This window comes from Pan troglodytes, chromosome 3, assembly GCF_028858775.2.
Source record: "Pan troglodytes isolate AG18354 chromosome 3, NHGRI_mPanTro3-v2.0_pri, whole genome shotgun sequence".
Classification (NCBI taxonomy): domain Eukaryota; kingdom Metazoa; phylum Chordata; class Mammalia; order Primates; family Hominidae; genus Pan; species Pan troglodytes.
Genome location: NC_072401.2, coordinates 4,970,109 through 4,989,668, shown reverse-complemented (window position 1 = coordinate 4,989,668; position 19,560 = coordinate 4,970,109). Strand labels below are relative to the sequence as shown.

Sequence of the window (19,560 nt, the reverse complement as noted above, 5' to 3'; positions counted from 1 at the left end):
TGATCCAGGTTCCATGAAAGGGACATTCATGGCCGTTCTCATCCCTCCTGCCTTGCAGGGTGGCTTGGACTGCGTGGGTGAACCTGCCTGATTCTGGGGTGGCCAGAGGAGGTGCACTGGTGCAGCACTTATCCGACACAGTCACCAGCTTCTAGACAGAGCACAGTGGATACTTTGGTGCTGTCCACCTGACTTCAGTGGATTTAGAGCTCAGGCAGATTCAGAGGAGAGGGGTGTGCTTGGTTAGCATCTTACTGCAGGTTGAATTGTGTCTCCACAAAAGATATGTTCAAATCCTAGCCTGTAGTGCCTGTGAATGTCACCTTACTTGGAAATAGGCCCTTTGCAGATGCAATCAAGGTAAAATGAGGTCACATCAATTAGGATGGGTCCTAATCCCATGACTGGTGTCCTGATAAGAAGAGGAAGATTTGGACACAGAAACAGACAAAGAAGGAGGCATGTGAAGAAAGAGGCAGAGATGGCAGCCATAAGCCAAGGAAGGCCAAGGATTACAAGCAATCACGGAGGCTGGAAGAGGAGAGAAAGGATCCCCCACCCCCAAGAGCTTCAGAGGGAACATGGACTCAGGACATGTGGATTTCACTTCCAGCTTCCAGAACTAGGGAGGAATCATTTCTGTTGTTTTAAGCCACCCAGTTTGTGGCACTTTGTACAGCAGCCACAGGAAACTAACGTACCTCCTAAAGCCTCAATGATAATCACCTGCTTATGGTTTCCCAAGTGCACTCCGAGCATTGCAGGGGGAGAAAACTATACCCTTTCCTCCCCCATGGCAAGCTTCATAGCAGACACCCCTATAAGAAAAGACATATTAACAAGAGAAAAGTGCGATGCATTGATTCCATCTAAGTTTTATGTGACATGCGAACCTTCAGAAATCAAGACTCAAAGACACAGGAAAACGATGCATTTTTCTGCCTAGGTTTGCTGGAGAGTGGACGGTTGTGTGATTGGAGAGAGGGGGTGTGATCTCAGGGTCCTAAACTGGAGGTGCTCAGCAAGGCCCTGTTTGTTCAGATGCGTCTTGGCAGTTCTGTGTCTTCATTCCTTTCCTCTGGGTACAGGTCAGGACACCTGTCACATGAGGGTCTCTACTTTCAGGGGAGTGGGTCAGAGAATCCTTTCACGCCAGTGGTCATACAGCAAGGCCTGGGAAAGGCAGACAGTGGCCTTCCTGCTTCTGCTGTTTTCTCCATTTCCGAGGTGCTATGTCTTGGGGTGACATGTCCTGCACACTGTCAGCAACAGGGGGAGTGGGGACCAGGTTGTCCACAGCTTTGCCTGCTCTCTTTACTGGCACATAGTAGGGCTTCAGTATGAGCAGTGAAGCCTGCACTCGCTCAGCTGGACATATGAGCCCTGCCCACGAGTGTCCAGCTACCTCTTGCATTTCATCACCAGCCCCCAGGCCCCATCCGCTTAGCCTCAGCTACCCTGGGTCTTTGCACGTTCCTGGACTGGGACTGGGATGCCCTGCCAGCCCCCAGCCCTCAGCTAGTCTGTTCTCCCTCCCTGTCGAATCCATCCTGCTTCTACACCTGGCCAGCTCTCACTCAACTGGCAAGACCCAACTCAAAGGACCCTGCTTCAAGGCTCCAACAGAGCTTCCCCAAGCCCCATCCAGCCTGGCTCAGGGCCTCCCTCTGTGTCCCCACAGCCCCTCGCATAGCACCTGTCACACAGTACTGTCATTGTCCATTCACAGGACTCCCTCACAACCACCTGAGGGCAGGGGTCATGCACCACCCACCCCCGGGCCCCCAGCCCTCTGCCAGCCAATGACGCATGGAATGTGTGTTGAGTGAATAAATACTTAAAATGAATAAATGCTCCATAAATAACTGAGTAAATCTCAACAGTCTCCCCAAATGTGCATCCATATGAATCCCAACTTCACCTCAAAGGTCATATCCCCACATAGGAACAGAAATAGGAGAAAAGGAAACCAGCAAGGCCTTCAGTGCCCTAAAAGAGCAAAGATAAATAAAGGGGGAAATCCCTATAAATTCTCTATGTTGGGCTCCCTTTAAGCTGGACATGAAACATGCCTCATGAGCCCTTGCTTTTTGGTGTGTGCATGTAAGAAAATTAAGAAAATTATATATATTTTTTTCCTTTTTGAGATGGAGTTTTGCTCTTGTTGCCCAGGCTGGACTACAATGGCGCAATCTCAGCTCACCTCAATCTCCACCTCCCCAATTCCCCGGTTCAAGCGATTCTCCTGCCTCAGCTAATTTTGTATTTTCAGTAGAGACAGGGTTTCTCCATGTTGGTCAGACTGGTCTCGAACTCTTGACCTCAGGTGACCTGCCCGCCTCGGCCTCCCAAAGTACTGGGATTACAGGCGTGAGCCACCGTGCCCGGCGAGAAAATTATAATTTGCCTAGCTGTAGAAAATTCTCTTCTTTATGAGCTTCCAAACCCATCTTTTCAGTGTGCAATTTTGACTGTTTGCTTTCTCCTGAATGAATATTGTTGCTGGCAGGAACAGCGATATGATTAATTCCCTGAGGGTGGTTAGCTTGGGATGACCAAGAGGGACCCGCTGGATAACTTCGTAACATTGACGCTGGGAAGAAAAGTTCCAGATGCAGGTTGCCGTTTAATTTCTCACGGGGTCCCAAATCTAGGAAGAATCTTTCTAAAAGTTCAACGGCCAATCACTAAATATTTCCCAATGACCACAACCTACCCAGAAGGGGAAGTTAGGGCAGGCTGTGTTCTCTTGGTGTGAGAGTTTTTATCCTAAACTTTGTCCTGGACAAAGTGGCCGGCGACACAGCAGCCTTGATCGTGTCACTGCACTCTCCACTTCCATCCACAACTTCTTGCCAAGCCGCAAATTTGCCATTCTCTTGTTTCCTCTGCCTGACACTAAATTCCCTTCCTGCGTTGGCCCTGCCTCCTGCAGGTCTCAGCTTAAATGTTACCTCCTCAGGAGACCTTTGAGCCCCATTCCAGCTCAGCCCCTCCTGCAGGCCCTTGTGTGATGGTCCCCAGGTAAGGTGACTGCATCTGCCCTGGCCACACCACACTCCAGCACCCAAGACCACACCTGGCACAGAGTGAGATTCAATATCCAGAAAGTAAAAACAGCTTGGCTGTCTCTTTGCAGCCTCTGGTTTAGTGAAAGGCACACACTGGCAGGAGGACAGAAACTGTCATTCATGTATAGTGACTCTAAGAGAGACCCAGAATAATCGTGGCTTAACCTCGAGAGAGAGGTTTGTTTCTCTCTCACCAGGGACCCAAACTCCCTCTGTCTTCTTGCTGTGCCTAACAGGAAACTCCCACTCATGGCCCAATATGGTTCCTCTGGCTCCTGCCCTCACATCTGCACTCCAGCCAGTGAGAAGAAAAGGGGCAGAGGAAGGACATGCCCTGCAAGTTGCACACATCACTTTGGTTCACAGCTCATTGGCTGGAACCTGATCCCATGGCCACACCTGGCTGCAAGGGGGTCTGGGAAAGTAGGCATCAGCTAGGCAGCCACACGCCAGCTGAGAACTCAATTACTGTAGAAGCAGGAGAGAACGGATAGTGGGGGACAGTGGGGGAATGCCACCTCCAGGGATCATCGTAACTCTCACCATCCTCTCCTCACAGACAGTCTCTAACCAGTCACCATGTCCTTGTCCCTTGGGTTTAACCTTCCAAGGGTCCTCATCCCTCAGCTGGAATGCCACAGTAGTCCCCTCCCCACCAGCCCTGCCACCCCACCACAGCCACACTGGCCCCAATCTATCCTCCATATCTGAGAGTCCATGTGGTACAACCCTGTGGTGGGCAATTTGGAAATATATATCAAAATTGCAAATTCCCATGGAGCCCTTGACCCAGCAATTATATATCTAGGAACGTGTCCTACTATGCTGCTTATGTGCAGGCACAATGCTGCTATCCATTGTGGTCCAGTGCTATTCAGTGCAGGGCTGTGTATAACAGAGAACAACTAGAAATAACCCAATAGCTATGCTTATGGGATTGTGAATAAATCACAATATACCTGTGCATTGAGACCCTACCTATTACTCAAATAAAAAAAGGAAAGACTAGGTAGGTGTGGTGTCTCACTCCTGTAATTCCAGCACTTTGGGAGGCCAAGGTGGGAGAATCCCTTAAGCCTAGGAGTTCAAGACCAGCCTGAGCAACATAAGGAGATCCCTGTCTCTACCAAAAATTTAAAACTTAGCCAGGCATGGTGGCATGGACCTGTAGTTTCAGCTTCTTGGAAAGCTGAAGCAGGAGGATCGCTTGAGCCAGGAAGGTCAAGGAGAGTGCAGGGAGCTGTGATTGTGCCACCACACTCCAGTCTGGGTGAGAGAGCAAGACCCTCTCTCCAAAAAAAAAAAGTGTTCTGTGTTCTGATATGCAAAGATCTGCAAGATAAACTATTAGAAAAGAGACTCATGGTTGCCAGGGCAATATAGGAAATAGAAGGAGCTGGGCATGATGACTCAAACTTGTAATCCCAGCACTTTGGGAGGCTGGGGCAGAAGATCACTTGAGATCAGGAGTTCTAGGCCAGTCTGGCCAACATGGTGAAACCCTGTCTCTACTAAAAATACAAAAATTGGGCTGGGTGCGATGGTTCACGCCTGTAATCCCAGCACTTTGGGAGGCCATGATCCTCATGGATCATGAGGTCAGGAGCTCAAGACCAGCCTGGCCAAGATGGTGAAACATGGTCTCTACTAAAAATACAAAAATTAGCCAGGCATGGTGGCAGGTGCCTGTAATCCCAGCTACTTGGGAGGCTGAGGCAGAGAATTGCTTGAACTTCGGCGGTGGAGGTTGCAGTGAGCCGAGATCGTGCCACTCTACTCTAGCCTGGGCAACAGAGCAAGACTCTCTCAAAAAAAAAAAAAAATACAAAAATTAGTTGGGAGTAGTGGTGGGTGCCTATAATCCCAGCTACTGGGGAGGCTGAGTCAGGAGAATCCCTTGAACCCAGGAGGCAGAGGTTGCAGTGAGCCAAGATTGTGCCACTGCACCCCAGCCTGGGCAACAGAGCGAGACTCTATCTCAAAAAAAAAAAAAAAAACAAAGGAAATAGAAAGTCAGGATTCTTTCTGGGGTGATGAGAGTATTTTAGAATGAGATAGTGGTCACGGTTACACAACTCTGTAAACATACTGAAAAACCACTGAACTATATACACTTTAAAGGGTAAATTTTTCATCACTAAGCAAAAAAAGCCAGCTGCAGAATGACACCATAATATTTTGTGTTAACAGGAAAAATAAGAATCTTCACTGACCATTGTTTCAGTTAAACTCTGAAAGGCGACACAGAAAACTAACCTGGGAGACTAATGAAAATGGGAGAGGGGACGTCAAAAGGAAACTTTTCCATTTCCCTTGTATATTTGTTGGTTTGTGAGCCATGCGACTCTATTGTTGATTCAAATATTTTAATTAAAGAAACGGACCCTGAAGGGGCTCCCTGCTGCCTCCAGGTTCAAGTCCAAGATTTTGAGGCCGCAAAACAGCCTGGTCTCTGACTCACATCCTGCACAACCCCTGTTCCCTCCCCAGCCTCGCTGTGTCATCATTCTGTGTATCCCTGCTCTGGCTGTTCCTTCTACCAAAAACGCTGTTCCCCAAGCTGTTAACCTACTCACTCCCCACTATAGCTATAGCCACAAAGCAGGTGGGTAAGGCGTTGACCTTCATGGGTCCAAAGCCAGGCTCAAACTCTTCCTAGCTGGACAATCTGGGTAATTACCATATGCAAAATGGGAGCCATAAATACCGCCTGCCTTGTGAAAGAAGCTGCGTGTGCCTGACACATAGGGCCCAATGCGTGGTGGATGTTTTTATTTGGTTCAATCACAAAAGTAAAGAGAAGCAGGGGCGCCTGGTGGGAGGAGCCTCTCCTTTACCTCCATGTATCTTGGGGCTGGAAAAACTAAATATTTGTTTTCTTAACCTCCTTTTAGGTCAGGCATGGCCAAGTGGAGGTTCCAGTGATCTACTGCTGCCAGTTACCTTTCGGCCACTGTGGAGGTTCTAGTTACCTATCCCTGTCCAACCAAACACCTCTTAACTTAGGAGCCTAGGACAACTTCTGTATTTTGCTGATGGTTTTGTGGGTCAGGCAATCGGGAAGAGCCAGCTGGGTGGCTGTCTGTGCTCTACATGGGCCCAGTTAAGGTGGCTGGGGCTGAAGGACCCACCTCCAGGATGGCCTCACCCCATGTCTGGAGCCTCAGAACCCCTGAGCTCCCCCATCTCTCCAGGTGCCTTTTCCTCCTCCAGAGTTTCTCCTAACATGGCAGCCTCTGAGTTATCTGACTTCTTGCAGAGCGGAGGGAGGAGGTGGAAGCTCCCAGCCAGTTATGGGCCACACCTGGAGCTGTGCACAGGCAATTCCGTTGTGTTCTATGTAGTCATAGGATCTTCCCAAGTTCAAGACAGTGGAGAAACAACCCCTACCTTTTTTTTTTTTGAGACAGAGTTTCACTGTGTTGCCCAGACTGAAGTGCAGTGGTATGATCTCTGCTCATTGTAACTTCTGCCTCCTGGGCTCAAGCGATTCTCCTGCCTCAGCCTCCCAAGTAACTGAGATTACAAGCGCCTACCATCACACCCAGCTAATTTTTGTATTTTTAGTATATACAGGTTTTCACCATGTTGGCCAGGCTGGTTTCCATCTCCTGACCTCAGGTGATCCACCTGCCTCAGCCTCCCAAAGTGCTGGGATTACAGGCATGAGCCAGCGCTCTCGGCCCAGCCCCTACCTCTCGATGGGGGAGTGGCAAGGGCACCTTGCAGAAGAGCGTGTGTAATGGGAAATATCGCTGGGACCATCTTTGGAAAATACAATCTGCCATGCTGGGCTAAGCAGAAGCCTTTAGCAGATTCTGGAAAGCTTTGACTCTTTCAGTGAAAGGGTTCACATGTTGCTGGTACTGCCCCTGTTCCCCTTTCTTTCTTCCTTGAACAGGAATGTCATGGTCAGAGCAGCAGTAGCCATCTTGCAACCAAGAGAAAACAGTGAAGAGAAAAACAGACATGTCAGTCCTACTCCCTTGAACTGCTAAATCAACACCAGCAATCACCTGCCTTTGGGTTTCCTGTTGCATGAGAAAAATAAACCCACTTTTCCAAACAGAATTCCAACTGATACAAGCAGGAGTTCTGACATAAGACAGAATGGGTTTGAATCTCGGCCTTTCTGGGGATAGGAATCTTGGCTCTCTCTCCTTCAGTTTCTTCATCTGTAAAGTGCAGGCGACGATACCCACTATCTCATGAAGACCACATGGAAGACACATGTGAAAGTTCAGGACCCAGACTCTTTCCATCATGCTGTCCCCCCAGCTTAGCATGTGGCTTCCAGACCCAAAGTCCTCTCAGGATACAAGAGAGCTGCTAGAGTTCCAGACATCACATCTGCATTCCAGACACCTGGAAGGAGGAAGGAAGGAATGCTCCATCGAGATGAGTCAGCTCCCTTAAGGAATCTTCCTAGAAGTCCCTCTGACACTTCTGCTTTCATTCATTGGCCAGAACTTAGCCATATGACCACACCTGCCTTCAAGAGAACCAGGAAGTACAGTCTTTTAGCTGGGCATATTATAGCCCTGAATTCATTAGGTTTTGTTACTAAGGAAAAGAAAAGAGATGTAGAGTGGGCAGCAGTCTCTGCCCCAACTCTGTGCATCTCCTCCGAGGCTGTTCTAGCACACTAACTTCATCTTCCACTGGTTCCCATCCTGCAAGCTCCACTCCAGGCAGCCCTGTCCCCTGACTCCCCTGGCTACCATGCACTGAGTGGGCATCCTTTTCTTGTCCGGGCCCCAGGGTCCTCCTCTATAAAATGACTGGAGAGGCATTGTTGTGTCTAAGCCCCCATATCCGTCTGACAGCAGCAGTTCTCTGCTCTGTCTCTCTCAGCCCCACTGTCATCTCCACCTCTGAGACACATGCACAGAACTTTCTCAACTGCTCAGTTCCTACCTCAGAACAGCCAACACTGAAATACACCCACAGCCCATCCCCTCCCTGCTTTCTCATTGGAGACCAGCCCCACAAGAGAAGCCGAGACCGCCAGCTAGATGCTTGTATTCCCAGCCTCCCTGACAACTAGGAGTGGCCTCTTGTCCTAGGTCTGCTAAGTGAGACATCAGTGATGTCTTTCAGGGCAGGGAAGCTTCTGGGACAGTTCTTCGTCACTGAGGAAGGAGAGAGGAGCGTTGCCTGTCACTCCCTTCCTACTGTGCTATTGTTGGGTGAGGAGATGATGCTCAGAGCCAGGCTGACACATTGTTACTGTGTGGGAAAGGTCAGAAGAATCTTAGAGAGGCCAACCAAAGGCCCTAAAGTGGTTGGGCTCTCAGCAGTTTCCTTGTAAAGTTTTTGGATAAGTTAGGATCAGGGTCTCCTGCGTATGAGGATTAAATGATCCCGCTCAGTGTAATCTTCACGACATCCATGAAGTAGGTAACACTGTGACCCCACTTCACAGATGGAGAAACTGAGGCTCAGTAAGTAGGTAACACTGTGACCCCACTTCACAAATGGAGAAACTGAGGCTAAGTCAGTAGGTAACACTATGGCCCCACTTCACAGATGGAGAAACTGAGGCTCAGTAAGTGCCTCACACAGCCCATGAATAGAAGTGAGACCCAAGTTTGCCAAACACCCAAGCTTAATAGTCATTGAACAATTCTGCGAAATGGAGATTTAAAAACACAAATGCATGAAATGATAGGCCTGGCCCCCTGTCAGTGTGCAGATTGTAGTTATTGTTGTTACTGACAGCACATGGCTTCCACGGCCAGGAGGAACGGCAGGTGGGAGGGTTGCATCCATTCTAAGCCTTCTGCGTTAGTCATTTCTGATGCTATCACAAAATACCTAAGAGTGGTGAATTTATAAAGAGCAAAATTGTATTTTTCAAAGCTCTGGAGGCTGGGAACCCAAAATCAAGGCACTAGCAGGTTCAGTTCTGGTGAGGGCTGCTCTGTTTCCAAGAGGGTGCCTTCTTGCTGCATCCTCTGGAAGGGATAAAGGCTGTGTCCTCACATGGTGGGAGGAAGAGAAGGGCAAAGGGACATATGCAATGAAGCCTCTTTCATAAGGTGATGTGGTTCGGATCTGTGTCCCCACCCAAATCTAATGCCGAATTGTAACCCTCAATGCTGAAGGTGGGGCCTGCTGGGAAGTGATTGGATCATGTGGGCAGTTTCTAATAGTTTAACACCATCCCCCTAGAGCTGTCTCATGACAGAGTTCTCAGATCTGGTTGTTTAACAGTGTGTGGCACCTTCCCTGTCTCTCTCCTCCTCCTGCTCCAGCCGTGTAATGTCCCTGCTTCCCCTTCACCTTCCACCATGTTTGAAACTTTCCCGAGGCCTCCTCGGAAGCCATCGTGCTTCCTGTACAGCCTGTGGAACCATGAGCCAGTCCAACCTTTTTTGTAAATTATCCAGTCTCAGGTATTTCCTTATAGCAGTGGGAGAATGGACTAAAACATAAGGCATTAGTCCCATGCATGAGAGTGGAACCCTCAAGACCTAAAGGCCACACCTCTTAATACCATTACGTTGGCCATTAAGTTTCAACATATGAATCTGGGGGACACATTCAGACCACAGCGTCTTCTAAGGTCAGATAACCATGTGGTTTTTATTAAAACTCACATTGCTTTGCATTTTTCCTTCCCTTCCCTACATCCTCTGCTATTATATCTATGCTAAAAGGTTCAGCCTGCTCCCCCTTTTATTTTTTTGAGATGGAGTTTCGCTCTTCTTGCCCAGGCTGCAGGGCAATGGTGCGATCTCGGCTCCCCACAACCTCCACCTCCCAGGTTCAAGCGATTCTCCTGCCTCAGCCTCCCGAGCAGCTAGGATTATAGGCATGTGCCACCATGCCTGGCTAATTTTGTATTTTTAGTAGAGACGAGTTTTCTACATGTTGGTCAGGCTGGTCTCGAACTCCCAACCTCAGGTGATCCACCCACCTTGGCCACCCAAAGTGCTGCGATTACAGGTGTGAGCCACCATGGCCGGCCTACCCTGCTCCCCTACTAAGCTCATGCATGTCTCCCTGCCTTTGCCCATGCTTATTCCCTGTGCTGCCTGCAGTGCCCTTCCTGTTGGTTCTTTCTTTCTTTTTCTTTTTTTTTTTTAATATTAAAACTCCTATTCATCCTTCAATGCCTAGGTCAAATGGCACCCCTGTTCGTAGCTTTCCTTCATGCCTCCTTATACTCCTGATAAAGGAATTATTACTCCTACCACCACCCTAGACAGCCTGGAAAGGGCCTAAAATGTAAGCACTTACAGATCAAAATGTGGTTACTATCAACTCCTAATTATCCATAGGTTGAGAACTGCTTTTCTGATTATAGAAGTGACAGGCCATTGCAAACCTGGGACCAACCACCTCCCCAAGTAGGCTCACGAGTTAAGCCAAAGAGGAACCCAGACACCTTGTGAGTTGATCTGCTTGACAAGAACCAGGGACCCAGAGCCCCACCCTTCTTGCCTCCTCCTCATCAGTCCTGCAGCCCAAGGCTATGGATTGGCCTCCTCCTGTCAATAAAAGCTTACTGTTGCCTTGGAGCTGAGATTCCAGGGGCAGGATAAACTTAAAAACCAGTTACCATACCCAAACATACACGGTCATCTGCTTATGTCAAAGATAGCATTGCAGTGATCAGTCAATTGAATGTCTATGTGGGGAAAAAACAAAGCTGAATTCCGTCTCACACCATTCACAAAAGTCAATTCCAGATAGCTTATAGATCCAAATATGAAATGAAAGGTAGGCTGGGCGTGGTGGCTCACGCCTATAATCCCAGCACTTCGGGAGGCCGAGGCGGGCAGATCACCTGAGGTCAGGAGTTCGAGACCAGCCTGAACAATATGGAGAAACCCTGTCTCTACTAAAAATACAAAATTAGCCAGGCATGATGGTGCATGCCTGTAATCTCAGCTACTCGGGAGGCTGAGGCAGGAGAATCTCTTGAACCTGGGAAGTGGAGGTTGCGGTGAGCCGAGCGCCATTGCACTGCAGCCTGGGCAACAAGAGGAAAACTGTCTCAAAAATTAATTAATTAATTAATTAAAATGAAAGGTAAACAATAATGTTTTAGAAGAAACAGAATAACATCTTCATGATCTCAGAGTAAGCTGAGATTTCTTTTTTTTTTTTTTTTTTTTTGAGATGGAGTCTCACTCTGTCGCCCAGGCTGGAGTGTGGTGGCACGATCTTGGCTCACTGCAACCTCCGTGTTCCGGGCTCAAGCGATTCTCCTGCCTCAGTCTCCTGAGTAGCTGGGACTACACGCATGTGCCATCATGCCCAGCTAATTTTTTTGTATTTTTAGTAGAGACGGTGGTTTCACCGTGTTAGCCAGGATGGTCTCCATCTCCTGACCTCGTGATCCACCCGCCTTGACCTCCCAAAGTGCTGGGATTACAGGCGCGAGCCACTGCGCCTGGCCTTAGATTTCTTAAATAGGACAAAAAGGGTGCTAACTACAATATTAAAAACTAATAAAGTGGGATATATTAAAATTAAGTACTTTATCCAAAAACACCATTAAAAGAGTGTAGCAGCAGCCCACAGAAGAGGAGAATATATTCACAATATATACACCTGACAAAAGAGTAGTATCCAGAATATATAAAGAATGCCTATAAACCAATAAGAAAAAGAAACAATCCTATTTTTTAAATGGGCAAAAGACTTGAGCAGATACAAAAAAAGAGAGAATATTCAAATAGCAATAGGCATATGAAGGTACTCTATACTAGTCATCAGGAAAATGCAATTCTTTATTCTAAGGGAGATGAGAGCCACTGGGCTTTAGCACGGGACAGACCTGTTGAAAAATGGACTAAATGGGGCTGCGTGAGTTTCCCGGAGCTGCTATAACAAATAACCACAATCTGCGTGGCTTCAAACAACTGAAATTTACTACTCACTGTTCCAGAGTCCAGCAGTTTAAAATCAAGGTGATTGGCTGGGCACAGTGGCTCAGGCCTGTAATCCCAGCACTTTGGGAGGCTGAGGCAGGCAGATCATTTGAGGTCAGGAGTTCAAGACCAGCCTCACCAACATGATGAAATCCCATCTCTACCAAAAAATACAAAAATTAGCTGGGCATGGTGGCGAGCACCTGTAATTCCAAATACTCAGGAGGCTGAGGCACAAGTATCACTTGAACCTGGAAGGCGGAGGTTGCATTGAGCCGAGATCACACCCCTACACTCCAGCCTGGGTGACAGAGTGAGACTCCATCTCAAAATAAATAAATAAATTAATTAATTAAATTAAATAAAATCAAAGTGATGGGCAGGCTCACTCTTCCAGGGGGCTCTGAGGGAGGATTTGCCCATCCTCTCTCCTGGCTTCTGGTGGTTCCCAGCCATTCCTAGTGCTCCTTGGCCTGTATGTACATCACTCACCTCAGCATCCATCTTCTCATGGCTTCCCCTCTGTGGGTCTTCTCCTCTTGTCCTCTGAGAAGGACACTTCTCATTGGATTGAGGGCCCACCTAGGTCATCCAGGAAGTTCTTGTCTCAAGATCCTTAACTCAGTTACATCTGCAAAGGCCCTTTTTCCACATAAGGTTACGTTCCTAGGTTCGGGGTAAATGGATCTTTTGGAGACCACCATTCCACCCCCCTCAGGGGGCCAGGGTGGACAGGGGAGGATCACTTAAGAGGTGCATGACAGTGGTGGCCTGGACTGGACAGGAGGAAGCAGAGTCATGGGCAGGTATGAGAGGTACCAGGAGGTGGAATCCAAGCACTTCACCAGTGTTGACATACACAGAATTGAGGAAGATGGAGAGGTTAAGGGTGTCTGTCAGGCATTGGCTTAAGCAACTGGGTGGATCATGATTTTTTAAAAAATCTTTATTTATCCAATTCTATACCACAAAGCTTACCTGTCTCCCCAAACCCAATTGCCCCAGTTCCTTGGGTTACCCCCGGGGCAAACCCAACTTCTTCAAACCAGGTCTGGTTCTCTACAGAACTCCAGGAAACACGAGAAGCCCTTCATGTGATTGCTAAGTAATTGCTTTTCAACTATAAAAGTAATTAAGAAATGGCACCAATTTCCCTAAGTGTATAATATAATTAAATCCACTGGCTTGGAAAATCAGTTGTGATAAATTGAAACAGCAAAAGATCAAGCCACTGGGAATTAGGGAAACGTCTGACATGAGGACAGAGAGCTCTCTGGGGCCTTTTCCTGGAGGGGCCTTGGTGGGCGTGGAATGTGGCTGGGAAAGGCAGGGAGAGTGGAGGATGGGAAAACCAGATCCCCAGCTGGCTGGGCCTGGATAGGGAAGAGGCGGTAGGAAGCCACCTGCCAGGCCTTGGGCTGTGGGAGGGAGCTCAGGGCCCAGGCCAGGCGGGGTAGAAGTGTTGCCGGTGAGGGTCTTGACTGTAAGTTGCCCAGGTTCTTGGCGCTTTGAACAAAGAATTGGACAAAAGCCCAGCAAAGCAAAGAAAGAATGAAGCAACGAAAGAACCAAAGCAGGGATTTATTGAAAACAAAAGTACCCTCCACAGTGTGGGAGGGGCCCAACCAGCGGCTCAAGAGCCCAGATACAGAATCTTCTCCGATCCAAATACCCGCTACAGGTTTCCTATTGGCCCCCTTATGTAAATAAAGTGGTGGCCCACAATCCGTGTGATTGGCTGCAGAAAACAACCAATCAGAGGCTGAAGTGAAGTTACAAAAGTCACACTCCTCTGCAAACACCTGATTGGCTGCAAAAAGCAACCAATCAAAGGTTAAGATGAAGTTACAAAGTTCCACTTCTATGCAAAGGAAGACTCCGCTCTCAATCAGTCTGATTGGTTGCGGACAGCCAATTTCCCATCTGCCTGGTGGAAAAGGGATTTGCAAAAGGAGTAGCCTCTGGTCCTTTTGTTACTTAGGCGTGGAAAGTTAGGGTTTTCTTTTGAGACGGAGTTTTGCTCTTGTCACCCAGGCTGGAGTGCAATGGCAGGACCTCGGCTCACTGCAACTTCCGACTGCTGGGTTCAAGCTATTCTCCTGCCTCAGCCTCCCAAGTAGCTGGGATTACAGGCACCCACCACCATGCCCAGCTAATTTTTGTATTTTTAGTAGAGACGGGGTTTCGCCATGTTGGCCAGGCTAGTCTGGAACTCCTGCCCTCAGGTGACCCACCCTCTTCGGCCTCCCAAAGTGCTGGGATTACAGGCGTGAGCCACCACGCCTGGCCCGGGTTTTTCTTTCAATTTAGTTCTAGGAAGTCGGCCTGAAACTACCTTAGGTTTCCTGCCTCCAGACCCTATTCTCCTGTCTCAGAAGCGCTACCCCAGGAGGTCAAAGGCAGCCCAGACTCAGTCAAGAAGGCAGCTAAGGAAGCAGGATGGATGGTGGGGCACAAGGAATGAACAGAATTGGTTGAAATCAGGGTCAGTTTGGGCCGCGAAATTCCGGACAGTTCAGGCAAGCCATTCAAGACTAAGATTCGGCCAAAAGGTAGGGGTCAATAACCTCTTTTTATTTCTTTATTTAAAATTTTTTTTTGTTTTAGAGACTGGGTCTCACTCTGTGGTACAGGCTGGAGTGTAGTGGTGTGATCATGGCTCACTGCAGCCTCAGACTCCTGGGCTCAAGCAATCCTCCCGCCTCAGCCTCCCGAGTAGCTGGGACTACAGACATGCGCAACCACACCTGGCTAATTTTTAAAAAAATTTCCGGGTCTTGCTGTGTTGCTCTTTTTAAGTGGTTTAGCTGCTAACACAAAGTCTGTTGGCTTAAGGGAGCCAAGGGGTCCAACAGACAGATTTCCAATACACACTGAAACTAGCCCCCTTTTTTGGCTGGGTGTGGCAGAGATAGAACCTGAGTCAGGCACAGAGCGCTGTGTTCAAATCCCAACTCTCCCCCTTGTTATCTTGGGCAAGCTGCTTAACTTCTCTGAGCCTGTTTCCTTTCCCATAAAGTAGCAATCATAATTCCTAACAAGCGCATTTTAAGAGCGGAAGTACAGGGTGTGCTTTATAAACTGTAAAGGCCGATGCGTGCATCCCCTGGGATTTCTGAGAAGGCCTTTCCCTCCTCACTCCCTGACTCCTCCATCCAGCTAGGACGTCCCCTCTCTCAGATCCTCATTGTCACCTCTCTTTCCACTGGTGCTCTCCCCTAGACATAGGCTCCTGCTTTCTGAATCTCAGTTTCCTCAAATATAAAAAGAAGAAAATTAAACTCCCTCCCTCATGGAGGACTATGAGGATTTAAATACATGAATTAACACAGAGAATGAGGCTGGCACTGAGCTTTGTGGGCCCTCAGGAGTGCTTAGCTATTATTATTATTATTATTATTATTACTACTACTACTACTAACAGCTTAGAAAATAGTGAGCAAAAGAAGAAAGAAAAATCATCCCTGAAAACTTCCCCCTAGCAGTAACTATTATTAACAATTGGAGAACAACCTTCTTGGCTTTTAAATAAAATGCATGAAGTGAATTTTCAGGAACTCATCATATTGCGCAAACTGTTTGGAGACCTATTTTTGTCATATAACAATATACCGTGAGCAACTTGACATGTTATCATGCTATCTTGTGCATCATCGTTTCAGTGGCTTCCAAATCATCCACAGTATTAGCACACCACTGTTTAATGCAATAGTGATCCCATGGACCATTGCCTAAGCTGGTCTCCAAACCTCCTTTCCAAGCAATTCCCAGCCCACAGGGCCCCAATTCTGGCCCAGGCTTCCTCCTCTTCAGTTCTGCCTACAGATCTCCATCAAGGCAAAATCCAGTACCAAACACATCACTTATCCACTCAAACACCTTCTATGGCTCCCCAGTGCTTAACAGTTGAAATTGTATCTTCACTGCCTGGCAGCCAAAGCTCTTTACAAACAATTGCTCTAACCCTGCTTAGCTCCTACATCTTCCTTGTTATACTCCACATGCCACCTCAAGGACACTTCTCACTCTTGCTGTTCCCAGCACCTATAAGGAACTTCTTCCCCCATTCCTGTCTCAGTCCTACCCATCTTTCAAATCCCAACCCAAGTTCATTCTCTTCCTCTCAGTTGACCCATTGTACCACTTAGGATCACATTCAACTGGCAAGAAACAAGACCCAGTATCACAGTGACGTTAACACAATACGAGTTCACTCACCCTTGCATAGAAGATGATCAGAAATAGAAGATCTAGGGGCAGGTATGGTAGCTCTTCAGCCATCAGGGACTGAGTCTTTTTCTGGCTTTCCTGTCTTCCATTCCTGGGGTGTACATTCATCCTTGTGGTCTGATATGGTTGCTAGAGCTCCAGACATCATATCCACATTCCTGCTAGAAGGTTTTTGAGGAAAATGGGAGAAGAGTATATTCGCTCTCTTTCAGAAAGCTTCCCAGAAGTATTACACAAGACTTCTATGTACATCTCATTAGCCAGAAAGTGTTCACTTGGTCACCTTGCTGCCAAAGAGGCTGGGGAATGCAGTAACGTGCCCATTACTAAGGAAGAAGGGAGCGTGGACACGGGAGACATCCCAGCCCTCCACAATGAGATAGAAAAGCTCCTTTTTCCAAGCATAATGTTGAGCTCTTACCCCAGGCAGCAGCAGTGTGTGCTGGAAGACACAGGCTTTGGAGTCAGACAGACCTGGGGTAGATCCTGGCTCAGTTACTGAATTCCAGCTAGATGATTTAGAAAAGTTGCTTAGACTCTCTGAATCTCTGCATCTAAAAAATAGAAAGGGCGGGGTGGGGGGAGCAGTTGTGAGAAGGTAATTGACTAGAATCTGTGTATAGAGAACCCAGGAGGGTGCCCAGTACAAGCCTGATGATCATGAACTGTCATCCCCATCAGCATTGTGTCATCTATATCCATGTATTCTATATTCTACAACACTGTGTGTTATTTAAATTCTTTCATTATAATAATCTTTTTATTTTATTTTATTTTAAAGACAAGATCTTGCTCTGTCACCCAGGCTGAATTGCAGTGGTGTGATCATGGTTCAGTGCAGCCTCAAACTTCTGGGCTCAAGTGATCCTCAAGACTTAGCCTCCTGAGTAGCTGAGGGAAGTCCAGGCACCTGGCATGTAGTCAGGGCTGTCAGTAATATTTGCTGCATTAAATGGAATCACATTGTCCTGACCCTTCTCCTGGGCTTGGTCTTACCCTGCCTTCGCCATTGGGATACTGTGCATAATGTGGTCTCAGCAGGTTTGGGATGGGGCCTGGAAACCTACATTTTTCATCTCTCCAGTATTGTAAATCTCTCTTTCAGAAGGCTTCCCAGGAGTACTACACAAGACTTCTGTGTAGGCCGGACACAGTGGCTCATGCCTATAATCCCAGCACTTTGGGAGGCCAAGGCAGGGGGATCACTTGGGGTCGGGAGTTCGAGACTAGCCTGGCCAACATGGTGAAACCCTGTCTTTACTAAAAATACAAAATTAGCCAGGCATGTTGGGGGATGCCTGTAGTCCCAGCTACTTGGGAGGCTGAGGCATGAGAATCGCTTGAACCCGGGAGGTGGAGGCTACAGTGAGCTGAGATCGTGCCATTGCATTCCAGCCTACCAAGAACAAACAAACAAACAAACAAAAAAAAAAACTTCTGTCTATCACTGTAGCCTCAACCTCCTGGGCTCAAGCAGTCCTCCTACTTCAGCCTCTCAAATAGCTGGAACTACAGGCACGCACCACCATGTCCAGCTAATTTTTTTTTTTTTTGTAGAGACAGGGCCTTGCCACATTGCTCAGACTGGTCTTGAACACTTGAGCTCAAGTTATCCACCTGTTTTGGGTGCTAGGATTACAGGCATAAGTCACTAAGCCTAGTCCATTATCACTTTTTTTTTTTTTTTTTTTTTTGAGACAGTCTCGCCGTGTTGCCCAGGCTCCAGTGCAGTGGCGCGATCTCGGCTCACTGCAATCTCTGCCTCTTGGGTTCAAGAGATTCTCCTGCCTCAGCTTCCCGAGTAGCTAGGATTAGGGGCACACACCACCACACCTGGCTAATTTTTGTATTTTTGGTAGAGATAAGGTTTCACTACATTGGCCAGGTTGATCTTGAATTCCTGACCTCAAGTGATCCACCCGCCTCAAAGTGTTAGGATTACACAGCCTCCCAAAGTGTTAGGATTATAGGCATGAGCCACTGTGCCCAGTCTCATTATCACTTCTTTACAAATGGAAGAAGCTGAGTTTCAAAGCTCCTTCTTCCTATGACTGTATAAGCTCTTAATACAGTGCTGAGCACACAACAAGTACTTGGTCAATGTTAGCCCTTATTCAATTGTTGTTATATTTGTTCTACATACTGTTGCTAAGTAACAAATGAACCCTAAAATGTAGTGGCATTGCACAGCCATTTTATAACATTCATGATTCTCTGGGTCAGGAATTTGGGCAGAGACAGTTTGTCTTTGTTCCCCAATATCTGGCACACAGGAGACTCAATTTGTTGGGGATGACTCAGGGGTGGGAGCCATTCTGAGGTGTCTTCATTCCCATGCTGGCAATTGATGCTGCCTTTCAGCTGGGACCTCAGCTGGGCTCTTGGTTAGAACACGTGCTCTCTCCATGTGGGCTAGATTGGGCTTCCTGACAGCATGGCAGCTGGGTTCCAAGAGAGACTGAAGAGAGTAAGGTAGAAATGCATGGCATTTTATAATCTAATAAGCTTTTCTTGGAAGTTCCATAGTGTCACTTCTGCCATAGTCGCAAGCCTGCCCAGGTTCAAAGGGAGGGAATACAGGCACCCCCACCACTCAGTGGGAGGAGTGTCAAAGTCACGTTATAAGAAGAACATGTGGAATGGGAGATATTGTCACAGCCATCTTTAGAAAATATTATCTGTATAATAATAAGCGATAGTAGTTGTCATCATCACTGTCATGATCTGTGATCCCCCAGGCCACTACAACTCAGTTCTTTGGAGTCAGACAAATCTCAGATCTCTTACTTCCCAGCCGTGTGGTCGTGAATGAGACCCTTCTTGTCTCTTCCCCTAGGTTGTAAATTTAGAACATGGGAGTGAGACTTCTTCTCTTCCAGAACTATTATGAGTCTTAAAGACAGAGAAAGTGTAGAAAGTTCCTAGGACCTGGTGCAGGCTCACTACGTGGGTTTTCTTCTCAGTCCTGCCTCCCAGGCCTGAGTTAGAGCCAGTCCTGCCCACAGACATTTTTGCAGCTCTGTGAGGCTTTTGGTCAGGGTCAGGGACAATGGGCGCCAGACCAACAATGTGTGTCCAGGCCACCTTTAAAGGGCTGTCATGGACTTTTTAAATTTCAGCTTTCTGGAGGACCGTCCTTTGAAGTTACCCGCAGTGGCCTGAATCTCTTTGGGAGTGCATTTCAACTTTCCCCTAAGAGTCCAGTGAGATATTTCGTTGGTGATAGGGCCGGAAAGATCCACAGGAGAGCCATGCAATATCTTTCTTCCCAAATTTCCCAGTCCTCGAAGGAAAGGCCATGTTTGGTTTGAAAACAGAGCTGCTTTATCACCAACCAGGGCCCTGGATGAAATCTTTCCCCCTAAAGCTGAATA

The 19,560-nt window shown here is 47.6% G+C and overlaps 1 long non-coding RNA gene across 4 annotated transcripts in view; it reads right to left on the bottom strand.

Moving 5' to 3' along the window:
• Positions 1–19,560, bottom strand: part of LOC100613777 (uncharacterized) — a 195,842-nt gene that overhangs the window by 73,278 nt on the left and 103,004 nt on the right. For 2 of the 4 annotated variants that reach the window (XR_001716708.4, XR_001716707.4), the window contains 2 exons: positions 16,608–16,740; positions 16,175–16,344 (listed from right to left, as the gene is read on the bottom strand). This is a non-coding gene — a long non-coding RNA (uncharacterized LOC100613777). Of the gene's footprint in view, positions 1–14,526; positions 16,348–16,607; positions 16,741–19,560 lie in introns of those variants that run through there. The other 2 variants (XR_001716709.4, XR_008547417.2) reach the window with 2 other exon arrangements.